Source organism: Ictidomys tridecemlineatus, chromosome X (genome assembly GCF_052094955.1).
Source record: "Ictidomys tridecemlineatus isolate mIctTri1 chromosome X, mIctTri1.hap1, whole genome shotgun sequence".
Lineage (NCBI taxonomy): Eukaryota > Metazoa > Chordata > Mammalia > Rodentia > Sciuridae > Ictidomys > Ictidomys tridecemlineatus.
In genome coordinates this window covers 51,067,046-51,085,337 of record NC_135493.1, presented here as the reverse complement: position 1 = coordinate 51,085,337, position 18,292 = coordinate 51,067,046, and the positions used below count along the sequence as shown (strand labels likewise).

The following is an 18,292-nucleotide window of genomic DNA, read 5'->3' as shown; positions in this document are numbered from 1 at the left end:
TAGTTGCTCATTTCCTAAGGAAGTTCAAATATGTCTGTTTATATCACTTACATTTTAGAGACAGCAATCTGAACCTTGGAAAAAGGGCACTTAAAGTTATACTTCCACTGTAGTCCCAGCTCCCTCTTCCAGAAGCTAAGACAGGAGGATTATTTAAACTCAGGAGTTCCAGGCCTGCCTGTAAAACACAGTGAAACCTCATCTCAGAAAAATAAATTAAAAAGAAAATAAAGTTGCATTTCCATAGGAAGTACACTGCTTTTATTTAGACCATTTCATTCTCGGTGGCAGTGAGGTGGTAATAGCATTAGGAAGTTTATTCTCAGAGCAGAGGGCAGGGTAGGGGCTCAAGGGGATAATGTCTCCCAGGCTACTCTTGTCATCACCACTTACCTATTCACTTTTGCTCATGAACAGAGAGGACCTCCTCAGAAGAGTTTATTTTCTGTTTTTCAACCAGGAAGCACATAGTACGGCGAAGCTGGCAACCATTTTGTCTTCCCTCACCCCTAGGCCTGTCTACTTTCTCACTGCCCCCTTAAGATTTGAATACTCAGTCCTGACCAATCATACACCTGAAACTGATTATGGTGTTGCCAATACTGTCAATTAACAGAAACCTGAAAGAAACCAATGAAATTTTGCCAAGCAGTGAACCAAAACCTTTGAGAATCATAAAGTTATTTTAAATTAGCAAAGTTCTCTGTAGAACAGTGCTGCTTAAGATTTATCAGGGTCAGAATCATATCCTCTTTTTTAAAAATATCGTTTGTGGTGCTCCATTCCAGATCAAGTGTATCAGAATCTCTAGGAGTAGGATCTAGTAATTTGTAATTTAAAAGAATTTCCAGACTAGGGGTTTAGGTTTAGGGCTAGAGCAGTTGCCTAGCAAGCCCAAGGGCATGGGCTGGATTCCCTAGCATCCAAGAACAAAAACAAAACAAAACAAACAAACAAAAACAAAACAAAAAAAACAGGGAGGGGATTCTCAGGTAATTATGTCATAAACTAAAGTCTAAACCATTACCATCAAGAAACAATAAACAGGGGTTTATTGTTTCATCAAGAAACAATAAACAAGGGTTGTGCTTATTGCTCAATCTTAGAGTATTTGCCTAGTAAGTCACTGGGTACAATCCTCAGCACCACAGAAAAATAAATAAAATAAAGATATTGTGTCCATCTACAACTAAAACATTATTTTTAAAAAAGAAACAATAAATAGGAAACATTCCCATATTCTCTGTCATTATCTAGTTATTTTATTCAAGGCAAATTATGGATGATGTTACCTATGTAATCTTCCATTTAGACTTATATTTGGTTCTTTCCATGGAAACACTATGTGTTATTCTATCAGTTTGCCAATAGTATCAGGATCCATGAAGCTAATTTATAGTACATTAAGTCACAAGATATAGAAGTATAAATCAGAATGTCCATTCTTTAGCTTATAATGGGATATATGGTAAAGACAGGGATGCTAGATTTGAGAACCAGAAAGTTCTGTGTCTATTAGAGGCAATACATACAAAAAAAATGTATAATCAGAGATTTCCTTGTTGAACCTGAAATTATTAATGGGAATTCAGTAGCTATTCTTAGTGATTTCTGCCTCAAGATTCAATATTATTTACTTACCTATCCCTACCATTGGGATGAGGATTGGGGCATTCCAGTTTGCTAACCCAAGCACTTTCTTTCCTAGACAATGCTGGAAACACACAACTAGCTTTCTGACTTTCCCCTATATAGCAAATTTCTATCTAGTAATCCAATCTCTCAATTAGATTTTACCTTTCAAATTTATAATCATGGTATATATATATGCCTCCTTTAGAATCAAATAAAATTGTATTTCCATATCAAATTATCTACTCAAAAGCAGAAACCTGGGTTAATTTTGCAGGCAGTTTTTCTCACTGGGGATTTTAATTTTTCCTAATTCACCTAATTTATGGCTCAATCATATTAGTTTTACAAAACACACAGAATTTCTAAAATAAAAGTAGTAAATTTTAAGTTCTTAAGAACATTCACTATAATATCTGTACCTAATCATGGTAAAAGTGTACGGGCAGAGATTTTACATTGTAAATGTTATAGTAACTGTAGAATAATTTCAAACTGTTTCAAAGATATTTTGAATGAATTTATAATGAATAAAAATATACAATATATTTTGCAAAAGATGTCAATTATATTGCCATATTCATCTTTTTGCATCTCTACAGTAGTTTCTTTTGATCTTTCCCTAACCTTCTAAACATAGTAAGATGATTTCTGTTCTGCTAACCCAATGGTTTGTTTATTCTCTAGTTCCGTTTTTTCCTTTCCTTTTTAAAGAAAATAACTCCCCTGTTTTTTGAAAGACTTAATACATAGGAAGTGTTTATTATACTAGATACAATCACCATTTGAATTGGATAAAGATTATATTTATGGTCCATTTATCTAGATAATTTATTGCTCAATCTTTGTCCAAGATTTTTAGATTATGAAAATGCTTCAAAAGGAAAACCTGAAGGAAGCAAATACTTATTGTTACTAATGCTTAAAATACATTAAACACTAGTTGTAAAAATTAACAAAAGTAAATTAATACTAAAATGCATGGATATGTGTTGCACTGAGGAGGGCTTTGGACTTCAAAAAGGGTTCTAGTGCTGCATCTCACCTATACTTCTTGTATTACTATAAGCTAGTCTTTATATTAATAAAATAAATTGGCTCTATTTTAAAATAAGTCCAGTATTAACATTAATATAATATGAAAGTTGGCTCTAATTTGTAGGTTTTTATGAAAACCAAATGTGATACTAACCATACTTCAGAATGATAAATGTGTTGTACTGATATAATTTCATATTGTTAGAATTGTTACTATTAACAATTATTGCTGCATGTGGTGAAGCACACCTGTAATCACAGTGATTCAGGAGGCTAAGGCTTGAGGATCGCAAATTTGAGGTCAGCCTGGGCAACTTAGAAACAGCCTGTATCAAAATAAAAAATAAAAAGGTCTGGGGGTACAGCTCATTGGTAGAGTATCCCTAGGTTCTATTTCCAGTACCAAGAAAAAGACAAAAATAAACAAATGTCTTTGTATCATAAAACGGTAAAAGGAGACCCATATAACTCTAACAAAAATTCCAAAGAAATTTTTGAAATTAGAGAACATATATCTGAATGACATTACACACACACACACACACACACACACACACACACACACATATACACAGTTCAGCTTTCAGTAGGGTCATATAAATAAAATAGATTGCTATGTAAATATTGTATACTGCTTGCATCCAGCTTGCACACACTATTTAATTGGCACAGCTTAGTAAATATTATGTCATAGGTCTTTTGGAGTTGGAAGTAATTGGAACACAAATGCTCATAAAAATACACAGATTGTAAAATTTCTGGATACAATTAGTCAAGGAGATGAGAAAATCATCTCCCTAAACAGAACTATAAATCCGGACAAAAAACCATTTCATCACTCTGGAAATTAACCAAAACATACATCCATTTGAGAAGCATTTTTACTTGAAACATCACTGACCTCGGATTTTAAAAAAAGTGAGTATGTGTGTCCCAGAGCTTCTCCCATACTCACTACTCCCAGCTTATTCAGTTTAGAAGTTCTACTATGACTTTTATGCTGAAAACTACAAAGCACAGCTTAGAGAAATATCTAAATCAATGGAGAGAGAATTCATTTATGCTCTTGGATTAGAAGACTCAAACTATCCAAATGGCAATTCTCCTCAAAATGATTGATAAATAGAGCTCCTATCAGAATTCCAACTGGCTTCTTTGCACAAATCTATAAGTAGATAATACAATTTATATAAAAGTACAAAAGATCCAGAATATCTACAACAATATTAAAATAGTCTTCATGCCATATACAAAAAATTAACTCAAAATAGATCATAAGCCTAAAAGACTCAAATGTATGTGCTAAAATTATAATATTCTAGTCAGTATAGGAGACAAGTTCCATGGGCTTAAGTTGGGAAAATATTTTTAGAAACAAGATTTAAAACATGATTAATTGGAGCTAGAAGTGATGGCACATACTGTAATCTGAGCAACTTGGGAGCCTGAGGCAGGAGGATGACAAGTTTGAGGACAGTCTGGGCAAGTTAGCAAGACCCTGTCTCAAAATTTAAAAAAACAATAAATAAATTAAAAAGACTTGGAATTGAGCTCAGTGGTAAAGCACTCCCGAGTTTAACCTCAAGTACCATAAACAACAACAAACCATGATCCATATAAAAAATTTGATAAATTGAACTTCATCAACTTTTGCTTCTCAAAAGTCATTATTAAAAAAATTAAAAATGCAACATTCAGACAAGGAAATAATATTTGCAAACCACAGCTGTAATAAAGGGCTTGTATCCAGAATATTTGAAAGAATCTCATAACACATTAATAAAACCATTTGTAAATGGGTAAATGATTTGAATACATATTTCACCAAAGAAGGCATACATATGACTAAACATAAAAAGATATTCAGCATCATTAATCATCAAGGAAATGCATGTAAAAGCCCCATATCTGTTAGAATGACTATAAAAAATGATACCAGCATCCATCCATAATGAGGGTGTGTGTGGGGAGAATGGAGGAAATTTGAGCAAAGCGGAGGAGGGAGGAGGAGGAAGCATGGGGGCAGGGATGATGGTGGAAGGAGATGAACATCATTACCCTAGGTACATGTATGACTGCACATGTGGTGGGACTCTACATTATAACAACCAGAGAAATGAAAAGTTGTGCTCCATTTGTGTACAATGAATAGAAATGCATTCTGCTATCATGTATAACTAATTAGAACAAATTTTTAAAAATGGTACCAAGTGTTGACAAGGCAGTGGAGAAAGTGGACCTCTTGTACATTGCTGATGGGAATGTAATATGATACAGCCAGTTTGAAAAACATTTTATCAGTTTCTTAATAAGTTAAACACAACATTTCCCTATGTTAAGGTTTAGATGTGGTATCCTCCAAAAGCTCATGTGTGAGACAATTTAAGAAAGTTTGGATGAGAAACGATTGTGTTATAGCCTTAAGCTAACCAGTAGATTAATCCCTGATGGAATGAACTGAATGGTAACTATAGACAGGTGGAGTGGGGCTATAGAAAGTGATTCATTGTGGGCATGGCCATGGGGTATATATTTCCTATCTGGAGGATGGAGTCTCTTTCTCTCTCTGCTTTCTGATCACCTTGTGAGCCACTTCTCTATGCCACACTCTTCTGCCATGATGTTCTGCCTTACCTTGAGCCCCAAGGAACTGAGCCCAGCTTCTAGGGACTAAAACCTCTGAAACTGTGAGCCCTCAAATAAGGGCTCTACAGTTATTCTGGTTGTGTGATTTAGTCACAGCAGTGCAAAAGCTGACTAAAACACCATACAACTCAGTAATTCTACTCCTAGGAATGTACTCATAAAAAATTATATCATATACACACAAAGACATGAATGTAAATATTCAGAGGACCATTACTAACAATAACAAAAAAGCTGGAAAAAAAAATCCCCCCATTGATGGATGAAAAAAGTGTGATGTATCCATACTATTAATCAATTAAAAGGAACAAGATACTGATCTATAATCGTTTTGTCCTAAAAAATATTATGCTTAGTGAAAGTAGCCAGACACTATGGGCCACATATTGTATGATTCCATTTATATGAAATGTATAGAAAAAGCACATTTGTAGAAACAGAAAACAGAAGAATGTTTTTAAAGCCTATATATGGAAGCAAGAGTTAACTGGTAACAGACCCCAAAAATCTTTTGGGGGGAGATGGAAAAATTCTAAAACTGAATTATGACAAGGGTTGCATAACTCAATAAATTTACCCAGACCATGGAGTTATATACATACAGTAAGTGAATTTTATGGTATGCAAGTTATATTTCAGTAAGACTGTTGTTTTTTAAAAAAACCCAAAGACAAATAGAAAAAATATGGTGACCTTCCTTTAAGGTTTGATTTTCTTTAAACCCACAGTATGTAGCCGTTTAAATTCTCCCTCTGTACTAACACTTTTTACATATAAGCCTATATCTCTAACCCTGACTACTAATTTTTTTCTAGTTTCTCATCTCAAATATACATAACTTCTCACACTACTCCCTGTAAAAATTAACTCCCATCACTTGTTTTCATCTCTATTTCACAGTATTAGTGGTACTGATAGCTCAAGTGCTGCTTTCAGTCTATCTTACACATTAAATTAGAAACCTAGTCAAACTAAAGCAGCAACTCCTTCCAAAGATGTTTCTTTTCAATCTCTGTAAATAGCTGCAACCTGTTAGTTTCTGCTTCTGAAATCATGCTTGCTCAACAGCTAGAGCAGGAACCAGAGCTGCTGGAGAAAGGGGGAGAAGCTAAGGCTATTTGCATGATAAAGTCTTGAAACCCTGAAGTCTCTGGTGTAGAAAAGATACTGAGAACAAAGGGCTGTGCTCAGACTTTGGAAAAGATTGCACTGGGCCCACACTGGTGCTGAATAAACTTTGCTCTTCTACATCTCCAAGTGCTGCTTGTCTCTTTCCAGTGCCATAATTTTCAGTATTTTCAGTAATGTATTTTTGTGCACTGGCCAGGGAACCATCATCCAAGATGGTCCTTTTTGTTACCATTGTCGAGGAACTTGAAAATGCCATGGCTCCTGGCTGGTGACTTGCCACATCCTGAAACTCAATTGAGCCATGCTGGCCCTGGCTCTCACTACTTCCCAAAGGAGAATGGAAGTAGGTTTCAGGACAGGACATCAAACTGGTAAGTCCTCTGGGGACATCTGCCCATGACTGGAGTCACTCAGTACAGGGTTTGCTTACTCAGGAGGTCTGTTTGTTAATTCTGGGGTGTGTGTGTGTGTGTGTGTGTGTGTGTGTGTGTGTGTGTGTGTGTGTGAGAGAGAGAGAGAGAGAGAGAGAGAGAGAGAGAGAGAGAGAGAGAGAGAGATTGGCATAACAAAGAGTCTATGCTCCACAGTCTTTATACTATGGAGCCTCAGTGAGTCCTAATCTGTGGTTCTGGGTTGACCTCACAAGGTTTAAGGCAATGCCAAACCCTAGGGGATCAAAAGTCCCACCCTGCAAGATTAGTTAGGGTCAGGGACTTATACTGACCTGCCACAGATGCAAAGAACCACTTAAGTCTCTGTGAAGGGAGCAGCCAGGCAGATGAATGTGTTTCCCCCTCATTTTGTGACACCATCTCAGGGTGGGAACTTTCACGTAATGGGCAGCTCAGCTTCAAAACCTTTAGTCTAGAGAAAGAGGATGCCAGAAGGGGAAAAGACACCAAAATTCCCCCACATGACCCTCTGGGCTTTGTTCTTAAGGTATTGTGTCCATCTACAACTAAAATTTATTTATTTATTTCTGTGTGGTACTGAGGATCAAACCCAGTTCCTCACACATGCAAGGCAAACACTCCACCATTGAGCTACAATCACAGCCCCTTGTTAAAATATTTTGTAAAAGTCCTAGGATAAAAGGAAAAAAGAGCCCAAGAGATTATAAAATCCTGTTATTTTATTTGGACACAAGAAGTTATCCAAAAGCTTTTAGTGTTCTAACTCAAACTTAAGCCTCTTCAAGGTCAAAACTCCCTGACTTGTCCTCCAGAAATGATGCCAACAATGAGGGGTAAAGAAAATCTAAATTAGCTATGTGGCTTTCACTCCTCCAAATGCCCTGCATATCTCACTATTCAAACTAAGGAAGGAATTAGAGCAATACCAAAAGGATATTCAGATTTTTTTGGGGGGGGGTGAACAAGGAATGATTTTAAAGGACAACAATAACAGCTTGAGAGTAATTAATGGCCATGTCATTTTTTTATTCAAAACCTCTGACTTATTTAAATTTATGGTTTCTATGATAAATTCACATTTGTTCCCGTGTGCCTGAATTAATACCTTTTGTTCCAATTAGTCTTGTTTTGTCCAATTGGAAGGTTTAGTCCTGTGTTTTTCCTGCCGTCTTTGTTCAGAGGTCAATTGTTCAAGAAAATGCTATGTTTTTTTATGTTGTGTCTATATATATCATGTACATGGTATCAAAATGGGCTTATAAATGAATATGCCTAAATTAATAATTGATCCAAATACTTCTTAGTCCATATAACTTAAACATTTTTTAAAATTTCAATTTAAATTAGTTAAACAGATAAAAATAAAAATGTCTTTAAAATTACTAACCCACACATTTTTCTAGGTGATCAAACAATCAACAGAATGTTAGTTTCTATAAAATGTTTAAAGTAATACCCAATGCTTTTAAGACTTTTCTTTGGCAGAACAGATGACTTGAACTGTTAACTACACTTGTTCAATACCTTGGTTTTTATGGGTAACCTTAAGTTAATTAAAATTGAGTAAATTAGATTAAACATAAATCAGATTAATTTTATCAATGTATTTGTTAAAAAGTCATTTAGTTATATTTTTTAAAATTTTTAGTTATAGTTGGAAACAATACTTTTATTTTATTTATTTATTTTTACCTGGGGCTGAAATTTGAACCCAGGGCCTTGCATGTGCTAGGCGAGTGTTCTAATGCTGAGCCACAACCCCAACCCTCATTTAGTTAATTTACAAAGTTAAAATACTAAAATATCAATTGCTAATTATAAATTTAAGAACTATTGACTTCTTAAATTCCATAAGGTAATGCATATTTGAGTAATATAAATATTTTTATAAGTTGGTAAATAAAAAGAAAAATGTTCCTAATACTTCCAAGGGAAGCTACACATGGTCAACAAAATTTCAACCCATCCTAGTAGATGGCACAAGTGGTATATAACACTAAAGGAGCTAAAAGGCTTCTCACTAGTCCCAAGAGTAACCCCTGAGGAATCTCAGCTGATTAATCTACACACAGTAAAAACTTGAAGTATCAGCTGCTGACTGGGATAAATTGACTACTCTTACTTTCTATATTTGTCTGTTTACTTTGATGCTTTGGCACTGCCACCCTTTGTCTCTCTCAGTTGCCACAGTCTTAGCCTTAGTTTTCACTATAGAATTAATAGCAACTGCTCCAAATGGTTGGTATTAGGTTAAAAAGCTTATCTATTAGCAGTCTCTTACCTCCTTTTAACAAGATACTTTGTTACTATTGGTAACAAAGTCTACAAACAGGTCTGGCTCCTGTTTGTAGACTTGAGCCTCTCATCTTGTAGCCTATGTCTTCCTGACTCAATCAAGCCAAGGTATCACCACAACCCTACTTTATCAAACCTATTTCTCCTACCAGGAAACTATATGGGGAACCTAAAGGTTGAATAAAAAGGTAACCCAAATCCCAGTCCAGACCTAAAAAAGGGTGAAACCCCAGGACATTACTTAAAAGATAGTTTCCAACTTTGGGGGAAATTCAAGAGTTTCATAAGTATTGTCGTAAGTATTGTGATTTTTATGCTAGGGGTCTGCCTTCTCTTGGTTTGCCTGCTAGCCCTGTTGATAAGTTCTATTTCTAGTTTCATAGAGGCTCTAATTAAAAGGAAAACACCACTCATGACATGATGTTAGGAAATATAAACCATTAAATCAGGATGATGCTCTTTAACCCTAAAAGGATCCAAGCATCAAAGTGGGAAATATATTAGACATTTTCTCATAACAGAAAAGATAAGAGGATCCAATCAGAACTCCCCTATACTCTTCAGTAGAGCCTTAGTCACTGACTTTGGCTGGGTTTCCAGGATTCCTGTCCTAAATTGTTTCTTATTACGATATGTTGATGATCTTCTGCTGGCCAGCTCAACCCAGGCTCAATGCCTACAAGGAACATAGGCCCTCCTTTTACCTACAAACAGAAGCAAAATATTGAATATCAAAAAAAGTCACAAATCTGTCAGAGACAAATACTTCCATTTTAACAAATCTCTCAGATACAAATTAAATACTTAGGTTTTAACATCATGTGGGAATGGCAAAAGCTGGGGACTAAAATAAAAATTGCAGTTTGTACCATCCCTACCCCTACCATTCATCAAAAAGTTCATGAGTTCCTAAGAACAAAGGTTTCTGCAGAATATGGACCCCTGGATTCTCAGACTTGGCTAGACCCCTATGAGGCCTTAAAAAGAGAAAAAAAAAATCCACCCATGAGTGGGGACCAAGCCAGATGGACTTTCAGACAATCAAGGCCAAAGTCTCTGAGGCCCCAACCCTGAGACTTCTTGTTCAACCTCTTTGTTCATAAAAAGAACAAAATGACCTTAGATGTCCTAACCAAAAAATTTAGGCCCTGGCAAAGGCTAATGGCATATTTATCTAAACAAATTGATTCCCTTGCAGCTGGATGGCCACCCTGCCTCAGAGCACTGGCAGCCACTACTTTCCTGATAAGGGAAGCTAACAAGCTGACACTGGGACAAAACCTCAATGTTGAAGTCCCACACTCAGTTGTAACCCTCATGGATAACAATGGTTACCTACTGGCTCAGGAATGCATGAATGACTCAATATCAAGTGTTGCTATGTGAGAATCCACAGGTAAAACAAAGTTCTCCAAATCCTAAACCTAGCTACCTTCCTACCATATGAAGCAGGGCCCCCTGATCATAACTCTTTAGAAGTACTTGATAAAATATTTTCCAGCAGGCCAGACTTGACTGATAGACCACTCCAGAACCCTGACTTTGTCTTATATACTGTTAAAAGTATTTTATGAAAGATAAAAATAGGATTACTGGGTATGCTGTGGTGTCCAAATCTAAAGTGGTAGAAACAGAGGCACATTCCCATGGATAATCAGCACAAAGACCAGAATTATAGACATTAATCAGGACACTAGAACTCAGCCAAGAACAACAAGCCAACATGTATACTGACTCACGATATGGCTTTGCTACTTTACATGTCCATAGAGCCTTATACAAGGAAAAATGACTCCTTATTGCAAAACAAAGAAACCAAAAACCAAGTTAAAATTTTGAAACTTCCAGAAATAGTATGGAAGCCAAAGGAGGTGAGTTGTCTACTACAAGGGTCACTAAAAGAGAGACAATCCGGTGCAAAAGGGAACCACAGTGCTGATGTCACTGCCAAACAGGATGCCCAGAAGCAGCCATAAGAAAAATCCAAAGTCTTGCTAACTCCAGAATTGCTGGCTATTCCCAGGCACTCTCCTGAGAAAGAGAAATAAATTTTAAAAAGGAAGGAGAAACCAAGGCCAAGACACATTAATGGCTCATATGAGATCATCAAGTTTATATTCCAAAACAACTAGCTTACAGATTGGTCCACCAATAGCATGATCTGACCCAGAAGAGGAAAACTACCATAGAAACCTTATTAGGCTGGTGCCACCTCATTACTTGTCTCCCCGCATTCTGCTCCTCTCTCTCTTCCAGCATTGCACGACCTGCTTACAAAACAATGCTCACCAGGAGTCCAATAAACTGGTGGGAAACAAAGCACTGTGTACTGTCCCCATTTGAGAATATGTAATTGGACTTCATTGAAGTCATCCTGAGCCTAGGATATAAATATTTATTTTTGTCTGCACGTGGAATGTATGAAGCCTTTCCAACCTAAACTAAGAAGACAAAAGAGGTAGCTAAGGTTCTCCTGAGGGATGTTATTTCCAGATATGGGATGCCTCTAATCATATGGTCAAACAATGAACCAGTGTTTGTGGCTGAGACAATACAATAGGTGACAAAGGCTTTAAAAAATTCAGTGGAAACCCTGCCCATTGGGCTCTTAAAAGTAAGATGCTTGCCCTGGGCAAACATAGGATTTTTGCCATTGAAAATCTTGGATGGGTGACAACCTTGGCTGATCAGCTTAAGTGGAGACACCAGAGAATTAGGAGATTTAGTTTTCCATAAACAGCTACAAAAATTGTAGCTCACCATCTTACAAATACATAAGTGGGTCACAGAGAGAATACCCATATTCTTGGACATAGTTGTTTACCCCCATAAACCTGGGTTCTAAATATATATAAAATATTAAAGAAAGAACCCTGAAAACCAATGTAAAAGGGACCCTACACTGTAATCTTAACCACCAGGACTGTTCTCAGAGGAATAGACACCTAGATCCACCACTCCAGAGCCAAACATTATGGCTCAACTAAGGATCAGGAAAAATGGGGAACAGTCCTTAATCCAGAGAGAACCCTGTGCCTGATACTACAAAGGAGAGAACAATCTCAAAGCCCTGCTCTGGCCACACCAGATGCTGGTCATCAATGCATAGTTAAAGCCTAAGGAGTTGACTGCCTCGTGAAACAAACAAACTATTTTATTCTCTACAAATATTTCCTTACTGTTATATACTGTCTTCCTTTTCTCAGTATGTATGCTTATGATTGCTGTTATTAATCTGGTCCCTTACAGTCCTGCCAGACGTCTTCATGTGACCCATATATCTGAGTAACTCAGTCAGACCAGGAAGTTACATGGACTTTGCTCTATTCCACTAATTTCTCCTGCCCAGGAGGAATTCAGGAGGGTTGTATTCACAATAGAACTATGTATTCCATTTGAATACACAGGAACCCAGAAAAATCAAAGGGCCCTGCAGATTGGTGATGTAAAAGATGATAAATGACCCCCAGAACATGTAAATCAGTACTATGAACCTGCCACTTGTGCAGAAGATAGGTGGTGGGGATAATGTACACATATTATCAGGCTACAGGCAGTTTTGGAGATTATAACAAGCAAGTATGCAGAGGCCTTCAATATACTTGCTCAAAAACAACTAAGATACAGAATGCCATTTACCAGAACTGTTTCGTCTTAGATTACATACTTGCCTCTGAAGGAGGGGTCTATAAAAAATTCAACGTGAGTAACTGTTGTTTACAAATACATGACACAGGGGAAGTTATAAAAGAGATCACAGATCATATGGTAAAAATTGCCCATGTTCCTGTACAGACTTGGAAAGAATGGGACACAAACACTTTGAAGGATGATTCTCATGGATAAGAGGAATTAAGACCATAATTGGGGTGATTATGGCTACATTTACTGGATGTCTACTTATTACTTGCCTCCTGCCTCTCCTAATTAGCATTATAAGAAGTTTTATATATCTATATCTATATCTATCTATCTATCTATCTATCTATATATATATATAAAACAGTTGTTAAAAAAACAGTAAGCCTCTCATCTATTACTTATGAGAAGATACCAACAAGTGGTAAAACTGATGCTCTCTGAAGGCTGCAGATGCATCCTGAGCATCAAGGAAGTGGAATAAATCTGCAAATCCTTTCTAAGATATTTCTTTTTATCTCTGTTAATAGCTGCAACCTGCTATTTTCTGCTTCTGTAATCATGCTTGCTCAGCAGCTGTGGCAGGAATCTGAGTTGCCTGGAGAAAGGGGAAGAAATCAAGGCTATTTGCATGAGAAAGCTGTGAAACCTGGAAGTAAAGATACTGAGAACAAAGGACTGTGTTCAGCCTTTGGAAGAGACTCCACCAGGGAGCCCACAGGGGTGTTGAATAAACCTTGCTCTTCTGCATCTCCAAGTTCTGCTTGTTTCTTTCCAGTGCCATAATTTTCCATATTTTCTGTAACTATTTTTTTCTCCAAGAATATTTAATCAAAATTTAATCAAGCAGTCTTTGCTGGTTTTAGAACCTTATATATAGTTGTTAAAGTCATTAACTATAAGCACAATTTTTTATATCACTACTATCTTTGAAAATCCATATTACCTTTATTTTTTAATTAATTAATTAATTTATTTATTTTAGAATGAAAGCTCAGGATAGGAAGCAGATTTTTCAGGGTATGTTTTTGAATTTTTTTAAGAGAGAGTGAGAGAGGGAGAGGAAGAGGGAGGGAGGGAGGGAGAGAGAGAGAGAGAGAGAGAGAGAGAGAGAGAGAGAGAGAGAGAGAATTTTTAATATTTATTTTTTAGTTTTCAGCGGACACAACATCTTTGTTTGTATGTGGTGCTGAGGATCGAACCCGGGCCGCACGCATGCCAGGTGAGCACGCTACCACTTGAGCCACATGCCCAGCCCATATTACCTTTAAATATACATATACATGAGGGGTGTGGTAGTGCAGACCTCTAATACCAGTAGCTCAGGAGGCTGAGGCAAAAGGATCACAAGTTCAAAGCCAGCATGCTCTTGGCTTTGTGAGAATCCTGCCTTGAAATAAAACATAAGATTCTCTGGCTTCACTTCTAGACTCCCTCTCCTGTTCTAAGAAGCCCCAGGTTTCTGTGTTACACAGGGGCTGAAAGTACCTTAGCAACAACTCTGGGCACCCTGAAAACCAGGAAACGTATTTAGATAAATACCACGCACCACTTGTATTGTAAGAGGATGGCCAAGAACATGTACAGAGGATGAATACAGTAGTAACTGGGATGATTAAAGGCTTCATGGAACTGTGAAAGTTTCTCGGGTTCTAGTCAAACACAGCTTCCTCAGAATGTGGGCTATGTAGTGTGACCTGAGGAATCATTTCATCTTTAGTTTAAAATACTTCTCATAACTAATACAAGAAATATTTTGTTTAAAAAGTAACTCCTCAGAACACAAAGAAGGTTAGATTTGTGACAGGAGGGAGATTAACCCAAAATGCAAGGAAAATTCACCCCCATGAGGGTATGCAAAAACACACAGTATACTTCATGTTCTACCTCATTGCTATTAAAGAGCTTCCCTTGGACCACTGGCATTGTCATCACTAGATAGGTTGCTACATATGCAGAAATCCAGATCTCATCCCAGAGTCCTGAATCAGTCTGCACTTTATGACCACTGCCATTCAGGGAATGGGAATGTGTGGAGCCTAGACAGCAGACTTAATATAGAGATGTGATGCTAGAGAACTCTAGAAACCTGATGTTTCTAGCTGTGTCTTCTCCTCAAACCCAGAAATTTTCACCAGACCAGGGGATATTTATTACAAAAAGTGATAAAGGGAAGTGACACATGACTCCTGCCTCAGGATTTCCCAAATAATAGAGGTACTTATGGGTACACACACCTGAGGACATTCTCAGAAGAAGATGCTAGAATAATCCCTAGGGAGCTGATGAGGTGACAGAGCAAGAGAACAGAAGAGTCTCTTTTCCAATGGGTGTATGTTCAGCAGCAGGAGGTTCAAGTAAAACTGGAGCCTGGTTTGTCCTGGCATGGCAGGTGGACAGAAGTTGCCAGGGTTACCTGGTATGCTTCAATCTTACATGCTTTGCCAACAGTCATCCAGACCCTGGAGAAAGTAGCCCTGTTGCTGGTCCATGATGGGCATTACTCAGTAAATGCTCTTGTTAAAAAATTCTGCTTTGTGCTAAGAGGTTAAGCTCATCCCAAACCCAACTCTCTTCCTATTGGTAAGTGTCATTTCTTCAGGATAAGGTCATAGCTTTTGTTTGCATGTTCAGGGGACTTCAGTCCTGGGGGAAAGGACAAAGGGACTGTGAGATATGTTTGAGAGGGGTCCACAGGCAAGGCAGGGAGATCTGGAGGCAGGGTGCAAGTTAATGTTTTTTAGGGTTATATGTGGGGTGTTGTGTGCAGTTGTCTAATGGTAGCAGGTTATCAGTTTGTGGTGGTTAGATATTCTCCAAACAGTAGAGATGGCTACACAGCATTGTGAATAGACTTAATGCCCCTGAATTGTACAACTCAAAATTACTAAATTCTTAACTTTTTTTTGACATGAATACTTAAGATATACAACAGAAAAACCAGAAATAATTAAAAATAAAAAGACACTATCTTAGGGAGTAAAATGGCTGCTCTGGCAATGGAGAAGGCACTGGGTGGATCTCAGGAGCTGATGTTAAATGACTTACTAGAGATAGTTCCACTTCCACAGCTAGATGGGCCCTTTGCTGGTATGAACACTTCTGTGAAGTTGATGTAGAGCAGCCTCAAGTTCTACAGAAGCTGACATGCCTGGTACTAGACTTGGTTTGAACTATATATAAAGAGTTCATTCTAGGGATGGCCAGGAACAGAGCTAACTGCAGCTCCTTGGGGATAAATGGTACTATGCTATCATGGGCTTTCTTTTGCTGATGCTGCATAGGTGGCTGTAACTTCTCATTTGCAGCTAGAAATGGTTGTGGACTGCCTAGTTCTATAACTACTGCTTCTAATAACATAAACTCCTCTAGATCTGTGGCTGTTTCTGCAGCTTGATCTTGCCCTTGACATTTTTCCAGAGTTGGTGCTGGAGACGGAGATGGTGACACCTACAGCTTTGTAAATATACAATTTTAAATGATTACAAAGTTAAATTTCATTTATGTAAAAATGTAATGTTAAATATAATAAATAAAAAGAATATAAAATAAAAGAGGATCAAAATAAAATATTTGCCATCAAAGGCAGGTTAGTAAGTTTCTGGCACTGGAGATAGCCCTTTTATAGCTTAGCAGCTAATGCTGACAGCAGAACTGGGCTGGCTCTATCTCTGGTACTTGTGCTACAGTTGATGTAGAGACACCAGTATGGTGTCTGGGAAAGTGCTTGGATTGTCTCTATTTCATACAGTAGTTCTGGAGCAATTTTAAAATATTAGCTATTTTACTGGGGCTGACACTCACTATGGTCTTTTAGCAGAAGGTGAGCAAGAATTGATATGGAGGTGAACTTAGCTCTGGGACATCTAGTTCTGTCACTGGTTCTAGCTTTTGCTCCAGAACTGGTACCAGATCTTATTCTAGAGGGTTCAATTTAAAGTCAGACTATGGTCAGTAGAAGTGATGCTGCTCCACATGTTTGGCTGTGAAAAGTGGTCTAAATATTTTTTTTTGCATAAGGCAAACATATATAATCTGCAGCTTATACATATGAGAGAAAATGTATAATCCTTGATCTTCTGAGTTTTGCTTATTTTGCTTAATATATGACCTCTAGTTCATCCTTTTTCCTGAAAATGGCATACTTTCATTCTTCTTTTTAGATGAATAAAACACCATTATGTATATATTAAAAAATAAAATAAAATAAAATAATAAAACATAAAAAAGGGCTGAGGATGTGACTTGATGGTTAAGAGCACCTGGCTTCATTCCCTAGGACCAAAAAAAAAAAAAATACACATTTTTTTTAACCAAACTTTCTATTGAAAATAAATTTAAATACAGGAGAATAAAAGTAAGCATTGAGTACACTGTCTAAATGTAAGCATACTTACTACCTTGTTGATTATACTTTCAGAAATTTTAATGTATATTTATATCCTTTATTTCATATATATTTATATCCTTTATTTCATGTATATTTATATCCTTTATTTGAAATATATATATATTTATATCCTTTATTCAAACATTGTGTAACCTGCTTGTGTGTCTGAATACTATGTTATGATCATCTTTCTAAATCCATAAATGTTTATCACTGTTGATAGTTGATTAGCATTCTTTTGTGTACAAGAACTTTACTTTATTTAACTGGATTATTTCTCTTACCAAAATTTTAAAAACTTTAAAACACTACTGGCAATAGCATTCTACTGTCATGTATAACTAATTAGAACAAATTATTAAAAAATAAATAGAAGGGAGACCATAGAATAGAAAAGGGGGCTCAGGGGAGGGAAGGGAGGAAAAGGGGAGATACTGAGGAATGAAATTGATCTAATTATACTGTTTTATTGTATGCACGTATGAATGTATTATAACAAATCCTCCCCCGCAAAAAATATCATTATTGCTGTTCCCTAATATATTAAGTCTAAATTCACAACACTTTTTTATTCCCCAACCCTTATGTTCTTCAATACCACATACTATTATTTCTAGGCTTTAACCTTTTATCCCAGAAAAGGAAATCTGCTTTTTATCTTCTTGTATCCATAACACCATGCATAATTTTTTTCACACTGGTAGTTTTTACATATTTATATAATTACTCCTGGGGTGCTTCATGCTTTTTTTTCCTCTACTAAATTAGACCATGAGATACTCCTAATGCAACTTTCAAGTTTGTTTGTTTTTTTCTTTTTTTTCCTGTAATCTCAAGATAATCACTGTATTGCTGAGCAACAGTAGGTTATCTTTAAATCAATGTAGATTTAAATTAATGATTCACATTCTTTCATTAAACATCATAAATTTGTGATAACTCACTGTGTGCATAGCACTGAAATAAATGCCATCAATCAAACAAAGGAATAAGTGATATGTGATCTCTCCTCTCAAGGAGTTTATAATCTTGCAGAGAGAAGCAAGGCATATTAATGGTTAGAAAATAATGCAAGACTAACATTCTAAAAAGATATAAAGAAGTAGTT

General features: G+C 36.6%; 1 protein-coding gene across 8 annotated transcripts in view; it reads right to left on the bottom strand.

Annotated features, from left to right (window-relative positions):
* Positions 1-18,292, bottom strand: part of Fam133a (family with sequence similarity 133 member A) — a 73,025-nt gene that overhangs the window by 43,221 nt on the left and 11,512 nt on the right. For 4 of the 8 annotated variants that reach the window (XM_040283701.2, XM_021733652.3, XM_040283702.2 and 1 more), the window contains exon 3: positions 52-178. The exons of 3 other annotated variants lie outside the window; for them this stretch is intronic. The gene's annotated coding sequence lies outside the window, so the exon portion shown is untranslated. Of the gene's footprint in view, positions 1-51; positions 179-7,171; positions 7,379-18,292 lie in introns of those variants that run through there. One more of the 8 variants, XM_078034467.1, reaches the window with a different exon arrangement.